Raw genomic sequence first — 18,805 nt, forward strand, 5'->3', positions numbered from 1 at the left:
TCTTTTTTTTTTTCCCCATCACTTACGACTGACATAAAAGTCTGCCTTTGCAACAAGAGCTCAGGTTCTCATTTTTCCTTAAGTTTCTCATTTTCCTACACAGCATCCTATAGATTTTGGCTCAACTCCTTTTCCCAATCAACCATGGTCTTATAGACAAACAAGAAACAACCAGCGATACGCCCTGCACGGACGAGCCATTCCCGAGAGCGTAAACGTGTCGGCTGGTGAAAACTCCCCCAATATTTCAGGACTTCCATCGGTTCGACAGCCCATCCTGGTGTATCTACCTGGGGCGCGCTCGCCTTACGTCTAAACATTGTGTATATACAAACTTCTTCACTTGACGGAGTGTCAGCCCTAGTCGCGTACGAGAACAGCACCACACCGGGCAGAACACCTGCTCAAGTGGAGTCACCTAACGACACTGCACACAACAAGAAGCAAACAGTAGCACACATGCTGATCAGCAGGTATAAGCTGGCACCCACACACACACTTACACAGCAGACATACAAAACCAGCACTTCTATCTCAGGGAGACGACTGGGGAGGGGAGGGGCTGAGGCGGGCAGTGGCAGGAGCGAAGCGGCTCTGTCCTTCTCTGCTGACATTCTGACAACACACTGCAATACCCGGATTCTGGCTGCGCACATATAAGCAGTTGATAAGGAGGAACAGACGTGATACCTGGCGCAAATGGAGGAGGGTTAAGAATGGAGGAGCGCGATAATGACTTTCATCGCTGTTGCTGTAAAATCTCCTCTGCAGTTGGAGCAGATGCAGCCATAGCTTTAATTGGGGTTAAAGGTGGATATAAATCAGGTTCAGTCTCTGGATTTATTGGACCAGGATCAAAGGGGTTCCCAGGATCATCCTCAGGGATAGTACAGAATAGGGTAGAGTGAACTTGAGTGCCTCCTTTCCCTTCGGCTTGTTCTGATCTCGGCAAGACCGGGGGGCAATCGTCTGCTTTAAAATTAGGAGGTGCGGCGGTTGCCCCAGATGGTGCAGCATCGTTATTGCTTGCAGCTTGTCTGATGTCCTCCTGTTTCCGTATCATCTCTAGAATTTGTCGCCAAGGGGTTAATAATTCAGCGGCAACCTTGTCCGCCTTCATGGCTCTGTGCCAAAATTTAACCCCTGCTGCGTCCCACGTTTTTATACTAAAAATAGTGATTGCATCGACACCATCGCAATTAACGGAGACCCATTTCAGTATCTTTTTTAAGGTCTGGAGGCTCATATCTACATGATGTTTCCGCAAGAGTCCCTCCATTAGCCCTAGCACCTAGCACCTAGTAACACCGATACGTTACTCCCCATCGTTCCCCACAGCTCACCTCTCTTGACGAGATAATTGAAGCTGGCTCCTGCTTCCTTTCAGCAGCACTTCAGTTCTGTGGGGCTTGCCACCAGTCAGACATCGTTAGCCTGGATAATCACTCTGCCTCACACGGGGCACCATTTGTGGCAATTAGTCACGGACTCCATTTGTGATAAGCACGAAATCGTTTATTGCTTCTCAGGCCTCAGCTTTTATACCCGAGCTCTAAAACTTTCCATGCACCTGCTAGGCAAGTAAACACATATTTCAGATCACTAACCCGGCCGCCTTATTCAGTTCCCACCAAGATAAGCACGTGAAGCTGTTTTCTTGTTCCATGTTTATATTGAACCAGTTCCTCTTCGTTCCATCCGTATCGATATCTGCGTTTCTGTTTCTGTGTGCTCTGCTCACTGTGTCCTTGGCCGTACACAGGCCTCTGCTCGTAGATCTGCCACATGTATATATGGATTTCTTTATTCACAGTCTTCTTCCTCCCTCTCCCTCTTACTCAGGCTTGTTTAAACAAGAATTCTTTGTCATCTTTGATAGCTTTCTAGCAAAACTTAGAAAGCAATGAAATACTGCAGTTTACTTTTCACAGACATTGCCTTCTCATCTAGATAGTGAATTTTTATCAGATAGGCTTAAAAAACGATTGTTCTTGACCTTATTTTGCTCTTCATTTGCTTTCCTTAAGATATTAAAAGATAACTGTCAAAGTTTCCATAACATTTGAGGACCATTATCTGTAAAATAACCTACCTGCTAGGGAAATTAAATGGTTTCCAGAGTAGCCTTGCATGTGGAAGCCAAACTTTTACTTAGAAAATAATGTTTTGCATATCAGTGCTTTCTTTTTTCCGCTTCTGTTCCGTCAGCTAATACAGTTCATTGATACCTGTGAGTTGTTCAGGTACTTTATGTAACTTAAACACTGCAAGTTTGCTGCTGTCATAGGTATTGGCTAGGGTTAACTCAACAAAGTGGGTTAGCTCTTGCTGAGTTTAAAAGTCACCATTTTCCATTTCTTTAAGTGAGTTGTGGTTTGTTTTTTTTAATTAATTCCCTTATGGGGATAAGGACTATTTTAGCTTTTTAGCTGTTTGCATTTTTTTTAACATTAGCTGATTTTATTAGCCCCTTATTCAAGGAGCTTTAGGTTTTGACATGCTGAACGTATCCCAAGTGTTCAGTCACAAGAATCACCTGTTAAGAGAGTGGTCAGAACTTTGAAGGAGTAGGTCCTGAGTTTTCAGATGTGTTGCATTTCTTAAAAACAAGGGGGGTTGTCTAAGAAATCCCCTGAAAGTTTTTGAAGTTTGCTGTAGGAATGTCTTAAATATAGCATTTTCTTTTGAGTATAAATGAAGGAGGCATGGCAAAGTATAAGTACCACTGGGCTGAATTCTTTCCTCAGACAGAATATTCAGACACCCTTATGGAATAAATTCTGCCCTTCAAAGAGAAGATAGAGCTTCATAAACATTCACCTAACTTCTTGCTTGCACCAGAAATTTCCTCCCCTAACAGCAGAGGAATGGTATAGACTCACTAATGAATAAGGGTGGAACTTTGCCCAATAAGTTTTAGCAGTAACTTTTTTTCCTCACAGTAGGAATGATAACTTTTTTTCCTAAATATAAAAGTGATTACCAGGTGGTGGTGGTAGGTTTGGGGGGAGAAAGAATATAAGTTTTTAAGCTCACTCATTATCGTACTCTGCTGAAGCAGTTTGTCCCCTTCCTCTTACCCAAGTCTTTTAGCTTTCCCTATTTCTGATATTAGAATTTAACAAGCAAAAATAAAGCCTAAGGAGAAGAGGCAGTGAAATTCTGAGTCTGTATGTTGTCAGGAGGGAGCTGCAGATAGGCAGCATAGGGTGGAAGTTTCCCTGACAGACCTCCTCATCTGTTCAGCACCTCTGGCTGTACAGCACACCCATTCTCCTTGGGTGGGCTGCCAGGAATGGCAAATAGCAGCACATACCTTTGTCAGGGCCCCAGTCTGTCATCCTGGCTCGCTTCTTCCTTGCTGCCTTCAGCACAGACTGTCAGTCTTCTGTTTCAGTTAACAGTTGCAGCAACGGCAATAATATTTTAGGCTGTGCATTATTAAAAAAATGCAAAATTAGAGCATGTTTCTCAGAAAGTGATCAAGTTTTGTCTGCTTAATGGATTTATTTTTTTTACTTCTCTCTGATGTTCTCATTTCACTGAACTTCAGTTAACACCTTTGAGAAAGCCCCATGTTTTTTCCCACTCTGGTACTAATCTTACCTTTATTGATTTTTCAAGGAAAAGGCCCGAGGTCCTTTCCTCTCCCATTTGACTGTTCCTCTCTGAAAGTGTGAAAGCAGATGCCTCTGCCTGTTCACAAAAATCCTCTGCTTGCTTTTAGTTCAGCTGCTGCCAGCAGATTGCTTGTACATTGGGAGATCTACTACCACAGACTTTTGCTGGTGCTTTTCTAATCAATGTCACCATTACATATTGCAGATATTGCCAAGATTAAAATCACATTTTTTCATATGTTCCCGTCCCCAGCCACCAGACTTCTAAATAGTACTGGGGAGAGAAGGTGGTGGCTGATGCATCAGGTCAGAGATTCAGTCACTCCTAAACAGTTTTTCCTTCCCTCCTTGCTAATCTGAATCTCAAACCACTTCTCCTTTCCTTCTCTCGCTCGCTTCCAAGTTCCCCTGGAGTTGGGGATGTACATCAGGAACTGGAAGGCACACTGCACCTTGTCAGTTCATGGGGTGTTTTATGATGAGACAACAAATTTGAATTGATATACAAACAATATTTTCTGTATTTAATTGTGAAAACTGAAATGTTATGTCTTTGAGATGTTGGGGTGGAGGGTGAGTGAGAGAAAGTATAATATATATAGGAAGTGTGGTGTTAAGCTATAGGAATCCATCAAAATAGTCAGGATATAGAGGCTTGTTTAGAAATAATTGACTTGCAGGATCAGTACATCAACACCAGCCATGCATTTAAGTATTAGTTTTGGGGTTTAGCGGTATTTGGGATTCAAGGTCACTGGGGTCTACAAAGAACTGATAAGGCAGGAAGTGTTTAGAACTGATTAGGAACTGATTAGGCAGGAAGTGAGCAGAAGTAGAGGACTTCAGTTAGTTTTTCAGGAATGCTGAGAGGTATAAGAATTCTTAGACCAGGTCTCAGCTGATTTTTCCAAATCTCAGCAATTCATAGCTGATCCTTGATGGAAGCTGTTGGTTAGACACAATTACTCATGATTTATGGGTGATTCAATTTTCACTGTTTTAGCAGCAATAAGAGAGCAGTTGTATGAACAAGGTGCAACAAACACCTTGCAACAGCAGCCATTTGTTTTCCTGACAGATTCAGTCTCTTCTAGCGAGGATCAAAAGGAAATCACTTAATTTTGAAGTCTTGTCTATGACCTTACATACCTTTCTGCGTTGATATTCATAAATCAGAAAATGATCATGGGACCTCGGTACGCTGTGGGTTTTCCTGAGGCAGGCAAAGGCCAGGGCAGTGGAGACACCTGCCATGAGCCAGCAGCTCTCGTGGGAGACGCTGATGAGGCAAGGGCATTGCCAGAGCAACCTCAACAATAAAAAGTAGCCTAGGGAGAGCGAGTGACCAGGAGCGCTGCAAACAGAGCATGGCACATTAGCCAGGGCACAGCGCAGCACTTGGCACGGCAGTTGGCGCGCAGGAAGGGCATTGTCACACTACCAGCTCGAGGTGAGTTAAATTGGTGGTTGTCACCCTCTCGGAAGGAGCTTAGCTATGGTATCCACCCAGCGGAAAGCCATGTCCTCTGCACTCACCAGAATGGATGTGGCAATCCAGACAGAGATCCCACAAACACATGCAGACATCCAGGTCTCAGGCTGCAGGGAGTGTCAGATCTGGGATCACTGGTAACAGATGGCAGTAGTGAGAACACCTGTGTGAAGTGTGACCAGGTGGACGATCTGCTCAGCCTGGTGGCAGAGCTACGAGAGGAAGCAGAATCATAGAATCATAGAATTCTTTTGGTTGGAAGAGACCTTTAAGATCATCAAGTCCAACCATTAACCTAGCACTGCCAAGTTACCACTAAACCATGTCCCTAAGCACCGCATCTACTCGTCTTTTAAATACCTCCAAGGATGGTGACTCAACCACTTCCCTGGGCAGCCTGTTCCAATGCTTAATAACCCTTTTGGTGAAGACATTTTTCCTAATATCTAATCCAAACCTCCCCTGGGGCAACTTGAGGCCATTGCCTCTTGTCCTATCGCCTGTTACTTGGGAGAAGAGACCAACCCCCACCTCTCTACAACCTCCTTTCAGGTAGTTGTAGAGAGTGATAAGGGCTCCCCTCAGGCTCCTTTTCTCCAGGCTAAGCAACCCCAGCTCCCTCAGTTGCTCCTCATAAGACTTGTGCTCTAGACCCTTCACCAGCTTTGTTGCTCTTCTTTGGACTCGCACCAGTACCTCAATGTCTTTCTTGTAGTGAGGGGCCCAAAACTGAACACAGAATTTGAGGTGGGGCCTCACCAGTGCCGAGTAAAGGGGGACGATCACTTCCCTAGTCCTGATGGCCACACTATTTCTAATACAAGCCAGGATGTTATTGGCCTTCTTGGCCACCTGGGCACACTGTTAGCTCATGTTCAGCTCCCTCAGTAACCCTTGAGTTGATCCCATCCAGCCCCATAGATTTGTGTGCGTCTAAGTTGTGTAGTAGCTCGCTAACCATTTCCTCTTGGATTATGGGGGCTTCATTCTGCTCCCCATTCCTGTCATCCAGCTCAGGGGGCTGGGTACCCAGAGAACAACTGGTCTTACTATTAAAGACTGAGGCAAAGAAGGCATTAAGTACCTCAGCCTTTTCCTCATCCTTGGCCACTATGTTTCCCCCCGCATGCAATAAAGGATGAAGATTCTCCTTATTCCTCCTTTTCTTTTTAATATATTTATAGAAACATTTGTTATTGTCTTTTACGGCAGTAGCCATATTAATTTCTAGTTGGGCTTCAGCCCTTCTAATTTTCTCCCTGCCTAGCCTCACAAAATTTCTGTAGTCTTCCTGAGTGGCCTGCCCCTTCTTCCATAGGCCATAATCTTTCCTTTTCTTCCTGAGTTCCAGCCAAAGCTCTCTGTTCAGCCAGGCCAGTCTTCTTCCCTGCCAGCTTATCTTACAGCACATGGGGATGGCCAGCTCCTGTGCCTTTAATATTTCCTTCTTGAAGAATGTCCAGCCTTCATGGACTCCTTTGCCCTTCAGGACTGCCTCCCAAGGGACTCTGTCAACCAGTCCCCTAAACAGGCCAGAGTATGCCCTCCGGAAGTCTAAACTAGCAGTTCTTCTAACCCCACTCCTTACTTCTCCAAGACTTGAAAACTCTTTCATTTCATGATCGCTATGCCCAAGATGGCCTCCAACCTTCACATCACCCACATGTCCTTCTCTGTATGTAAACAACAGGTCTAGCAGGGTGTCTTCCCTAGTTGGCTTGCTCACCAGTTGTGTCAAGAAGTTATCTTCCACACACTCCAGGAACCTCCTACACTGTTTCCTCACTGCTGTATTGTATTTCCAGCAGACATCTGGTAAGTTGAAGTCCCCTATGAGAACAAGCAGTAGTGACTGTGAGATTTCTCCCATCTGCTTACAGAATATTTTGTCTGCCTCTCAATCCTGGTTGGATGGTCTATAACAGACTCCCACCATGATATCTGCCTTATTGGCCTTTCCCCTGATTCTTACCCATAAACACTCAACCCTATCATCACCAGCATTAAGCTCTAGACAATCAAAACACTCCCTAACATACAGAGCCACCCCACCACCTCTCCTACCTGGCCTATCCCTTCTGAAGAGTTTATAGCGATCCAATGCAGCACTCTAGTTGTGCATAGCATCCCACCATGTTTCTGTGATGGCAACTATATCATAGTTTTCCTGCTGCACAATGGCTTCCAGCTCCTCCTGTTTATTGCCCATGCTGCATGCATTGGTGTATTTGCACTTCAGTTGGGCTATTGATCCCACCACCTTTTTGGGGGGAGAAGCCATAATTCCTACCTGACCATTCCCAGGCGCTTACGTGATTTCTAGCCCATCAATATCCCTTGTGTCTTTGCTATCGCATGACACTCCATCCCCTACCTCCACTGGGATGGCAGGATGGCAGACTGAACAACCTCGCTAGCACGCTGTCCCACAAATATTGATGTGCCACCCCCAGGCTTGTCTCTAGTGAGCCTGGTTTTATCCCTTTCCCCCTTCAAACCTAGTTTAAAGCTCTTTCGATGAGCCCTGCCAACTCCTGTGCAAAAATCTTTTTCCCCCTTTGAGACAGGTGTACCCCATCTGTCACCCACAGGCCTGGTGTCATGTAAACCAACCCATGATCAAAAAACCCAAAGTCCTGCTGCTGACACCAGGCTCAGAGCCAGGTATTGATCTGTTGGATCTTCCTGTTTCTTCCCTCATCATTCCCTGCAACTGGAGGGATAGAGCACTACTTGTGCTCCCGATCCCTTAACCAGTCATTCCAAGGCCCTGAAGTCTCTCTTGATTGCCCTTGGATTTCTTCTTGTGACTTCATCGCTGCCTACCTAAAAAATCAATAATGGATGATTAATCCTAGGGCCATACCAGGGTGGGGAGTTTTCTCACCCCAGCTTTAACCTGGGCCGCAGGGAGGCAGAGACTTCCCTACGAAGTGGGTCTTGTCTGCACATCGGGCCTTCTGTTCCCTTCAGGAGAGAGTCACCTATGACAATGACCCATCTTTTTTTCTTTGTGGGAGTAGTTTTGATGCAGGGTGTAGGCCAACTTAACCTCAGTGACACTTCCAAGCTAGACGAACCATTGTCCTTGTTACTGTTAGGTTCCACTTGCAGAGCCTCATATCTGTTATGCAAGGGCACCTGGGAAGGTGGGGTTGTTGCTGAGGAGATGCGCCTGCTGCGTCGGGCAGGAACTTGTCGTCATTGCCCCCTATCCCTGAGGTTACTATGTTCAGTCAGGTGGAGAGAAGGTAGGGAATCCTCTGTATTATCACAGAATCACAGAATGGTTTGGGTTGGAAGGGACCTTAAAGATCATCTAGTTCCAACCTCCCTGCCATGGACAGGGACACCTCCCACTAGACCAGGCTGCTCAAAGCCTCATCCAGCCTGGTCTTGAACACTTCCAGGGATGGGGCATTGACAACTTCCCCGGGCAACCTGGGCCAGTGCCTCACTACCCTTACAGTAAAGAAATTTTTCCTGATATCCAGTCTAAATCTACCCTCTTTCAGTTTAAAAATGTTACCCCTCATCCTATCATTACACTCCCTGATAAAGAGTCCCTCCCCATCTTTCCTGTAGGTCTCCTTCAGGTATTGGAAGGCTGCTATAAGGTCTCCCCGGAGCCTTCTCTTCTCCAGGCTGAACAGCCCCAACTCTCTCAGCCTGTCCTCATAGGAGAGGTGCTCCAGCCCTCTGATCATCTTCGTGGCCCTCTGCTGGACCCGTTCCAACAGGTCCATGTCCTTCTTGTGCTGAGGACTCCAGAGCTGGATGCAGTACTCCAGGTGGGGTCTCACCAGAGAGACATATTATGTATCTTGTCACCAGAGACATATTATGCATCTCACCAGAGACATATTATGTACCTTGTCTTCCTTTTGGGCCTGTCTCAGAGAAGGTAGGATGTGAGTCCAGTGGTCAGTCTCTCTCTCACACTCCCTGATGCTCCTCAACTTACTCACCTCGTCCTGGAGCTCTGTTACTAAGCGGAGGAGTTCCTCTACCTGGGCGCACCTCCCACAGGTGTGCTCACTGCTGCCATCCTGTACCAGTGTAAGAGCAGGGCACACCCTGCAGCCTGACACCTGGGTGGCTGCATGTTCCCACTGGAGCTCTGTCTGGGAAACTGCATCAGTTGTGATGGGTGCAGAGCTTAGAGAAGCCGTGGCTTTCTGCTGGGTAGATACCATCGCTCCCTGGTTTAGCTGGCAGAGCTTTCAGCTCCCTTCCTGCACACCCTTCCATGCGAACTACCACACAAACTGCTGTGCCATGCCCTGGATGATGTGCCATGCTCTGTTTGCCCCTCCTGTTTGCAGCACTTCTGGTCACTAGCACTCCCTAGGGCTGTTTAAATCTCCTGCAGTTGCTCCTGGCAATGCCCAAGCCACGTCAGCCTTGCTCTTGAGAGCTTCGGACTCCTGGCGAGGCTCTCTGCTCTTCCTCTGGTTTCCCTGGCTCTGGCTCTGGGACCACCCCCCGTCCACCTCAATCTACCTCCCAAGCAAAAAAGTTAAGGAGCTTGAGAAAGAGATAGACTGGTGGAACCATGCTCTGCCCTCCCTAAAGCAGAAACGGGAACAGCCTCTAGAAAAAAAACAAGATCAAGGGGATCCTGTATCCTCCCCCTGCCAGGCTGAAGGCAGTAGCTTAAAGGAAAGACATGAATGGAGGCAAGTCTGCGCTCGGGGCAGACGGCAAACACCCTCCTTGCCCACCTCGCCTTCCCAGGTGCCACTGTACAACAGGTATGAGGCTCTGGATGTGGAAGGCCAGTCAATGGATGATGTGGATTATAGTCCATCAACACCAGAGGTGTTGCCAGGGTCAGAAAGGCCTACCCCACGTATCATGACCACCTCCACGAGGAAGAAAAGACATGTTATAGTTGTAGGCGGCTCCTTTCTGAGGGGAACAGAAGGTCCAATATGCTGGACAGACCTTTCTCTTAGGGAAGTCTGCTGCCTCCCTGGGGCCCAGGTTAAGGACATCACTAGGAAACTTCATAGCCTGGTATGGCCCTCGAACTATTACCCACTGCTCTTCCATGTGGGTGGTGATGAATCCTAGAATGGTTTGGGCTGGAAGGGACCTTAAAGATCATCTAGTTCCAACCCCCCTGCCATGGGCAGGGACACCTCCCACTAGACCAGGTTGCTCAAAGCCCCATCCAGCCTGGTCTTGAACGCTTCCAGGGATGGGGCATTGACAACTTCCCTGGGCAACCTGTTCCAGTGTCTCACCACTCTCAGAGTAAAGAATTTCTTACTAATTTCTAATCTAAATCTACCCTCTTTCAGTTTGAAACTGTTACCTCTCGTCCTATCACTACAGGCCCTGATAAAGAGTCCCTCCCCAGCTTTCCTGTAGGCCCCCTTTAGGTACTGGAAGGCTGCTATAAGGTCTCCCTGGAGTCTCCTCTTTTCCAGGCTGAACAGCCCCAACTCTCTCAGCCTGTCCTCATAGGAGAGGTGGTCCAGCCCTCTGATCATCTTCGTGGCCCTCCTCTGGACCCGTTCCAACAGGTCCGTGTCCTTCTTATGTTGGGGACTCCAGAACCAGAGGCAGTACTCCAGGTGGGGTCTCACGAGAGCAGAGTAGAGGGGCAGAATCACCTCCCTCGACCTGCTGGCAATGCTTCTTTTGATGCAGCCCAGAATGCAGTTGGCTTTCTGGGCTGTGAGCGCACATTGCTTGCTCATGTTGAGCTTCTCGTCCACCAACATCCCCAAGTCCTTCTCCTCAGGGCTGCTCTCAAACCATTCTCCACCCAGCCTGTATTTGTGCTTGATTGCTCTGACCCAGGTGCAGGACCTTGCACTTGACCTGGTTGAACTTCATGATGTTTGCACAGGCCCACCTCTCAAGCCTGTCAAGGTCCCTCTGGATTGGCATCCCTTCCCTCCAGTGTGTCAACTGCACCACACAGCTTGGTGTCATTGGCAAACTTGCTGAGGGTGCACTCAATCCCACTGTCCATGTTGCCAACAGCACTGGTCCCCATACTGATCCCTGAGGAATGCCACTCATCACTGGTCGCCACTTGGACATCGAGCCGTTGACCACAATCCTTTGAGTGCGGCAATCCAGCCAATTCCTTATCCACTGAATGGTCCATCTGTCAAATCTATGTCTCTCCAATTTAGACAAGGATGTCATGCAGGACAGTGTCAAATGCTTTGCACAAGTCCAGGTAGATGATGTTAGTTGCTCTTCCTTTATCCACCAACGCTGTAACATAGTCGTAGAAGGCCACCAAATTTGTCAGGCATGATTTGCCCTTAGTGAAGCCATGTTGGCTGTCACCAATCACCTCCTTATTTTCTGTGTGCCTTAGCAGAGTTTCCAGGAGGATCTGCTCCATGATCTTGCCGACCATAGAGGTGAGACTGACAAGCCTGTAGTTCCCTGGGTCTTCCTTTTTTCCCTTTTTGAAAATGGGCGTTATGTTTCCCCTTTTCCAGTCAGTGGGAACTTCCCCAGACTGCCACGACTTCTCAAATATAATGGAAAGAAGCTTAGCAACTTCATCTGCCAGTTCCCTGAAGCCACAATGCATAGTCCGAAGGCAATCAAAATAGACTTCAGGGCCTTGGTATGGTTGGTAAGGGAATTTGAAGCACAGGTTATTTTTTCCTCTCTCCTTCCAAATGTGGGCAGTGGCAATGGAAGAAAAAGATGGGCCCAGTCCATTAATACATAACTCCGTGGCTGGTGTCACAGTTTTGGGTTTTTCGATAATGGGATGTCCTACAAAGCACCAGGCCTGCTGGCGTCAGATGGGATTCACCTTTCTGAAAGGGGAAAGAGGGTCTTTGCTCATGAGCTAGTGGGGCTCATTGACAGAGCTTTCAACTAGACTTAAAGGGTGAGGGGGGTAATATCAGGCTTGCCCGTGACAAGCCAAGGGATGACACACCGAGGTTAGAGGGACGGAGTGCTAGCAAGGGCCCTCAGCCTGTTGCTCTGAGATGTACTGGCTATACTGCAGCACACTTGAAGTCTTACTGAGATGAGACAGGAGCTCCTGAGGTAATAGGAACAGGGAAATACCAGTAAAATACCTCAAAGGAATTAAGGGGTGTTCCTCTAAGAAGGTGACACAGCTGACAGCCCAGATGAAGTGCCTCTACACCAATGCACGCAGTATGGGCAAGAAACAGGAGAAGCTGGAAGCCGCCGTGCTGCTAGAAAGCTACAACCTAGTTGCCATTACTGAAACCTGGTGGGATGAATCCCGTGACTGGAGTGCAGCTATCGATGGCTACAGGCTATTCAGAAGGGACAGGTGAAGAAGGAGGGGTGGAGGCGTTGCCCTCTACATCAAGAAATGGATGGATTGTGAAGAGCTGTCTCTGAAGAATAGCCACAAGTAGGTTGAAAGCTTATGGGTAAGAATTAGAGACCGCATCAACAAAGGGAACCTTGTGGTTGGTTTCTACTATGGGCCGCCCGATCAAGGGGATCCTATTGATGAAGAATTCTTACTCCAGCTACAGGAGACATTGCACTCGCAGGCTCTCATCCTGCTGGGGGATTTCAACCACCCCGACATCTGCTGGAAAAGTAGCACAGCAAGCTGTAGGCAATCCAGGAGACTCCTGGATAATGCATCGAGGATAACTTCTTAAGCCAGGTAATAGACAGCCCCACCAGAGGAGATGCGATACTGGACCTGATGGTCACCAATGAAAGTGAGCTCATTGGTGACATCAAGATTGGAGGCAGCCCGCACTGCAGTAATCACGCACTGGTGGAGTTCGCAGTCCTGAGGGATATGGGTCAGATGAAGAGTAAAGTCAGGACTGCAAACTTGCAGGTCTTCAAGGAGTTAGTCAATAGGACCCCCTGGGAAACTGCCCTCAGGGACAAGGGGGCAGAACAGAGCTGGCAGATCTTTAAGGACGCTTTCCATAGAGTACAAGAGCTCTCGATCCCCAGGTGTAAGAAATCAGGAAAGGAAGGCAAGAGACCAGCATGTCTGAGTTGAGACCTGCTGGTCAACCTAAAGGGCAAGAAGGAAATGCACAGGCAGTGGAAACAGGGACAGGTATCCTGGGAAGAGTATAGGGACGCTGCCCGGTTGTGTAGGGATGGGGCCAGGAAGGCCAAGGTGCAACTGGAGCTGAACTTGGCAAGGGATGCTAAGAATAACAAGAAGGGCTTCTACAGGTATGTCAGACAGAAAAGGAAGGTTAAAGAAAGTGTACTCCCGCTGATGAGCAAGACTGGCAAACTGGTAACAACAGACGAGGAGAAGGCTGAGGTACTCAGCAACTTTTTTGCCTCCGTCTTTACTGACAACCTCTCTTCCCACACCTCTCGAGTGGATGGAATGCAAGGCGGGGACGGGGGGAGCAAAGTCCTCTCCCACTAAAAAAGAATCATAGAATCATTTAGGTTGGAAAAGATCCTTGGGATCATCGAGTCCAACCATCAACCCCACTCTACAAAGTTCTCCCTTACACCATATCCCTTAACACCACATCTAAACGACTCTTAAACACATCCAGGGATGGTGACTCCACCACCTCCCTGGGCAGCCTATTCCAGTGTCTAACCACTCTTTCTGTGAAGAATTTTTTCCTAATGTCCAGTCTAAACCTACCCTGCTGCAGCTTGAAGCCATTCCCTCTTGTTCTATTGCTAATTACCTGTGAGAAGAGACCAGCACCAACCTCTCTACAATGGCCTTTCAAGTACTTGTAGAGAGTGATGAGGTCTCCCCTCAGCCTCCTCTTCCTCAAACTAAACAGTCCCAGCTCCTTCAATCGCTCCTCATAAGATTTATTCTCCAGGCCCTTCACCAGCTTCGTTGCCCTCCTCTGCACTCGCTCCAGCACCTCGATATCTCTCTCGTATTGAGGTGCCCAGAACTGGACACAATACTCAAGGTGTGGCCTCACCAGTGCTGAGTACAGGGGGACAATCACCTCCCTCCTTCTGCTGGTCACACTATTTCTAATACAAGCCAGGATGCCATTGGCCCTCTTGGCCACCTGGGCACACTGCTGGCTCATGTTCAGCCACTTGTCAATTAGAACCCCCAGGTCCTTTTCTGCCAGGCAGCTCTCCAGCCACACTTCCCCAAGCCTGTAGCGATGCATGGGGTTGTTGTGGCCCAAGTGCAGGACCCGGCACTTGGCCTTGTTGAAGCTCATACCGTTAGCATTGGCCCATCGGTCCAATCTATCCAAGTCTCTCTGTAGAGCCTCCCTATCCGCATGCAGATCAACACTCCCGCTTAGCTTCGTGTCATCTGCAAACTTACTGATGATGCACTCTATGTCCTTATCAAGGTTATCAATAAAGATGTTAAACAGAAATGGTCCCAACACCGAGCCCTGAGGGACACCACTTGTGACCGGCCGCCAGCTGGATTTAACTCCCTTGACCACCACTCTTTGGGACCGCCCATCCAGCCAGTGCTTGATCCAGCAGATCGTATGCTCATCCAGGCCATGAGCCGCCCGTTTTTCCATGAGAATTCTATGGGGGACAGCGTCAAATGCTTTTCGAAAGTCTAGGTAGACAGTGTCCACAGCCTTTCCCTCGTCCAATAATTGGGTCATCTTGTCATAGAAGGAGATCAGGTTCGTCAGGCAGGACCTGCCTTTCCTAAACCCATGCTGACTAGGCCCGATCCCCTGCTTGTCCATTATGTGGCTTGTAATGGCACTCAAGATGATCTGCTCCATGACCTTCCCTGCTACCGAGGTCAGACTGACAGGCCTATAGTTTCCTGGATCCTCCTTTCTGCCTTTCTTGTAGATGGGCGCTACATTTGCTACCCTCCAGTCCATTGGGACCTCCCCAGTTAGCCATGACTTCAGGTAGATCATGGAAAGTGGCTTGGCGAGCCCGTCTGCCAACTCTTTCAGCACTCTTGGGTGTAACCCATCCGGTCCCATAGACTTGTGCGCATCCAAGCGGTGTAGCAGGTCACCGATCACTTCCTCTTTCCTTGTGATGACCTCATTCTGCTTCCCCTCCCTGTCTCCTAGCTCACGAGGCTGGGTGCCCAGGGAACAGCTAGTTCCACTGCTAAAGACTGAGGCAAAGTAGGCATTGAGCACCTCAGCCTTTTCCTCATCCTTTGTGACTATGTTTCCCTCTGCATCCAATAAGGGAGGGAGATTTTCCCTAATCCTCCTTTTGTTGTTAATGAATTTATAGAAACATTTTTTGTTATCCTTAACAGCTGTAGCTAGGTTGAGCTCTAGCTGCGCTTTGGCTCTCCTAATTTTCTCCCTGCATAGCTTCGCTATATCCTTATAGTCTTCATGAGAGACCTGCCCCCTCTTCCAGAGGTCATAGACTCTCCTTTTGTTCTTGAGGTCCAGCCAAAGGTCCCTATTTAGCCAGGCCGGTCTCCTTCCCCGCCTACTTGTTTTTCGGCACACAGGGACAGCCTCCTCCTGTGCCTTTAAGACTTCTTTCTTGAAGTATGTCCAGCCTTCCTGGACTCCTATATCTTTCAGGGCAGCCTCCCAAGGGACTTTGTCCAGCAGCCTTCTGAACAGGTCAAAATTTGCCCTCCGGAAGTCTAAGGTGGCAGTTTTACTAACCCCTCTCTCTCCTTGTTTCCCCAAGAATCAGAAATTCGATCATCTCATGATCACTGTGCCCTAGACGGCCACCAACCTTTACTTCCCCCACAAGTTCTTCCCTGTTCACAAGAAGCAGGTCCAGGAGGGCACCTTCCCTGGTCAGCTCACTTACCAGCTGTGTGAGGAAGTTATCCTCCACACATTCCAGGAACCTCCTGGATTGTTCCTTCTCTGCTGTGTTGTATTCCCAGCAGATATCCAGGAGGTTAAAGTCCCCCACAAGAACAACGGCAAGTGACCGCGAGATTTCCCCCAGCTGCTTATAGAAAGCTTTATCCACCTCACTGCTTTGGTTGGAAGGTCTATAGCAGACTCCCACAGCGATATCAGCTTTATCGGCCCTTAACCTAATCCAAACACTCTCAACCCCATCATCAGTATCCTTGATTTCCGAGCTCTCATAGCATTCTCTAATATACAGGGCCACTCCTCCGCCTCTCCTTTCCTGTCTGTCCCTCCTGAAGAGCTTGTAGCCATCGATTGTGGCACTCCAGTCATGTGAGGCATCCCACCACATTTCTGTGATAGCCACTATGTCGTAGTTTTCCTGGTGCAATTCCTGAGGGAATTGGCTGATGTGGCCAAGCCACTCTCCATGATATTTGAAAAGTCATGACAGTCAGGTGAAGTCCCTGGTGACTGGAAAAAGGGAAGCATTGCACCCATTTTTAAAAAGGGGAGAAAGGAGGACCCCGGGAACTACCGCCCTGTCAGCCTCACCTCCGTGCCTGGGAAGATCATGGAACAGATCCTCCTAGAAGATATGCTAAGGCACATGGAGGACATGGAGGTAATTCGAGACAGCCAGCATGGCTTCACCAGGGGCAAGTCCTGCCAGACCAACCTAGTGGCCTTCTGTGATGGAGTGACTACGTCAGTGGACAAGGGAAGAGCTATGGATGGACTTCTGCAAGGCCTTTGGCATGGTCCCCCCCAACATCCTTCTCTCTAAGTTGGAGATATGGATTTGATGGGTGGATTGTTCAGTGGATGTGGAATTGACTGGATGGTCGCATCCAGAGAGTAGTGGTCAACGGCTCAATGTCCAGATGGAGATCGGACAAGTGGTGTCCCTCTGCGGTCCGTATTGGGACCAGTACTGTTCAATATCTTCATCAATGAGATAGACAGTGGGATCGAGTGCACCCTCAGCAAGCTTGCAAATGACACCAAGCTGAGTGGTGCATTTGGCATGCCAGAGGGACGGGATGCCATCCAGAGGGACCTGGAAAAGCTTGAGAAGTGGGCCTGTGTGAACCTCATGAGGGTCAATAAGGTCAAGTGCAAGATCCTGCACCTGGGTCGGGGCAACCCCCAGTATCAATACAGGCTGGGGGATGAAGGGATTGATAGCAGCCCTGCAGAGAAGGACTTGGGGGTACTGGTGGATGAAAAGCTGTACACAAGCCAGCAACGTGCCCTTGCAGCCCAGAAAGCCAACCATATCCTGGGCTACATCAAAAGAAGTGTGGCTAGAAGATCAAGGGAGGTGATTCTCCCCCTCTCCTCCACTCTGGTGAGACCCCACCTGGAGTACTGCGTCTGGTTCTGGAGCCCCCAACATAAGAAGGACATGGGCCTGTTGGAAGGGGTCCAGAGGAGGGGCACGAAGATAATCAGAGGGGTGGAGTCCTATGAGGACAGGCTGAGAGAGCGTCCTGGTTTGAGAGAGACAGGATTAATTTCTCTTTCAGTAATTTTACTTTGCAGTAAGGTCTCTTCTAATGCCCATTGCAGGGGGGTTGGACTAGATGATCTATAAAGGTCTCTTCCAACCCAAACTATTCTATGATTCTATGATCTTTTCTCTCAAAGATTAAAGTAATGATTAAATGCTTATTAGGCTTTAAACACTAGATAAACTCTATTGTAGTAGTTCTGCGTCCAGCCAATCAGCAGGACCAAAATTTTACTTTAAGTAGGCTGGAGACAACAGAAGAGAAGCATCAGTAAGAACCACATTTGTGTGCAATATATTTATGATTGAAATAACTATAAAATGTTTACATACATAACTAATTCTGTCATTCTCAGAAAAGTACAAACAAGAAAAATTCTTTTTTTATACTTTACAGCTTCAAAACCCTAAAAATCATTCAGTATGTTACTATGATTTTCACAGATAAAAGACACAAAAATACAAAATTGCATTATTTAGAGTCACAGAAGTTGATCATTTTTAAAACATGAATTTTGGATGTCTCATCTTTTGAGTTGCCAATTTTAAGGGCTGATTTTCAACATCAAAAGCAGCCATCCATTTGTGTTGGAAAAAGGAGGGATCATTTACATCAGGTCAGGCACTTAATTTGTGTAATCCAATTTTAGTCCTTTTTTTGACTGTTTGAACCCAAGTGGTTTTTACTTCAGATGTTACAGGTGGAGGCGCTTGATAATTTATATGCTTTCCTCAGTCTGAAGCTGGGCTACTATAGAGATGCCTACTAATTATATAATGAGTAAAATATAAGGGTTTCCTTTTTTTTTTTAATCTGTTGATAGCTCAACTATTTTTTTCCAGTTTTTGGACATAAAAAAATAAAATCCCTCAATGACTTATCTTTATCTCTACTATTCTACTGCTGTATTCCAAACCCACCTGTGCCCAAGTTTTCCCTTTGTAAGGCTAGTGATCTTAGCTATGTTTTATTGCAAATAAATACCATTAACAATAATGATAGATGCTGCACCACATATCTTTATAGAGATTCTCTGGGAATCTCTGTGTTGGAAAGGGTTATGGTTTGAAGGGGGGTTTGTTATTTTTCTTTAAATAACAATCACTTTGCAAATTATCTTGACTATTCTTGTTCCAATTTAAGACTCATTTTGGTAGACTGGCTCATTAATCAAGTTATTTTAAACACAAGCAGGAGTACATCAAATGCATAGTGTTTTACTAAATAGAGCAGTTTCATTAAAATTTAATTAAACCTTTGTTTCATTACTTATTTAATAATGTGCTTTGATGTTATTGTGGTACTTAAATTACTTCAGATCCCTTAAATGTGAGAACTTCAGTCCTAGTTCCAAGTTTGCTTTTGCTTCCATCTTTTTGTACTAAGAAACTAAGTAGG

The 18,805-nt window shown here is 47.2% G+C and overlaps 1 protein-coding gene across 1 annotated transcript in view; it reads left to right on the forward strand.

Moving 5' to 3' along the window:
• The window catches only part of LOC128901901 (protein patched homolog 1-like), a 54,126-nt gene that overhangs the window by 20,562 nt on the left and 14,759 nt on the right, over positions 1–18,805 (forward strand). The window lies entirely within an intron of this gene.

The sequence above is a fragment of the Rissa tridactyla genome, chromosome W, assembly GCF_028500815.1.
Source record: "Rissa tridactyla isolate bRisTri1 chromosome W, bRisTri1.patW.cur.20221130, whole genome shotgun sequence".
Taxonomy (NCBI): Eukaryota; Metazoa; Chordata; class Aves; order Charadriiformes; family Laridae; genus Rissa; species Rissa tridactyla.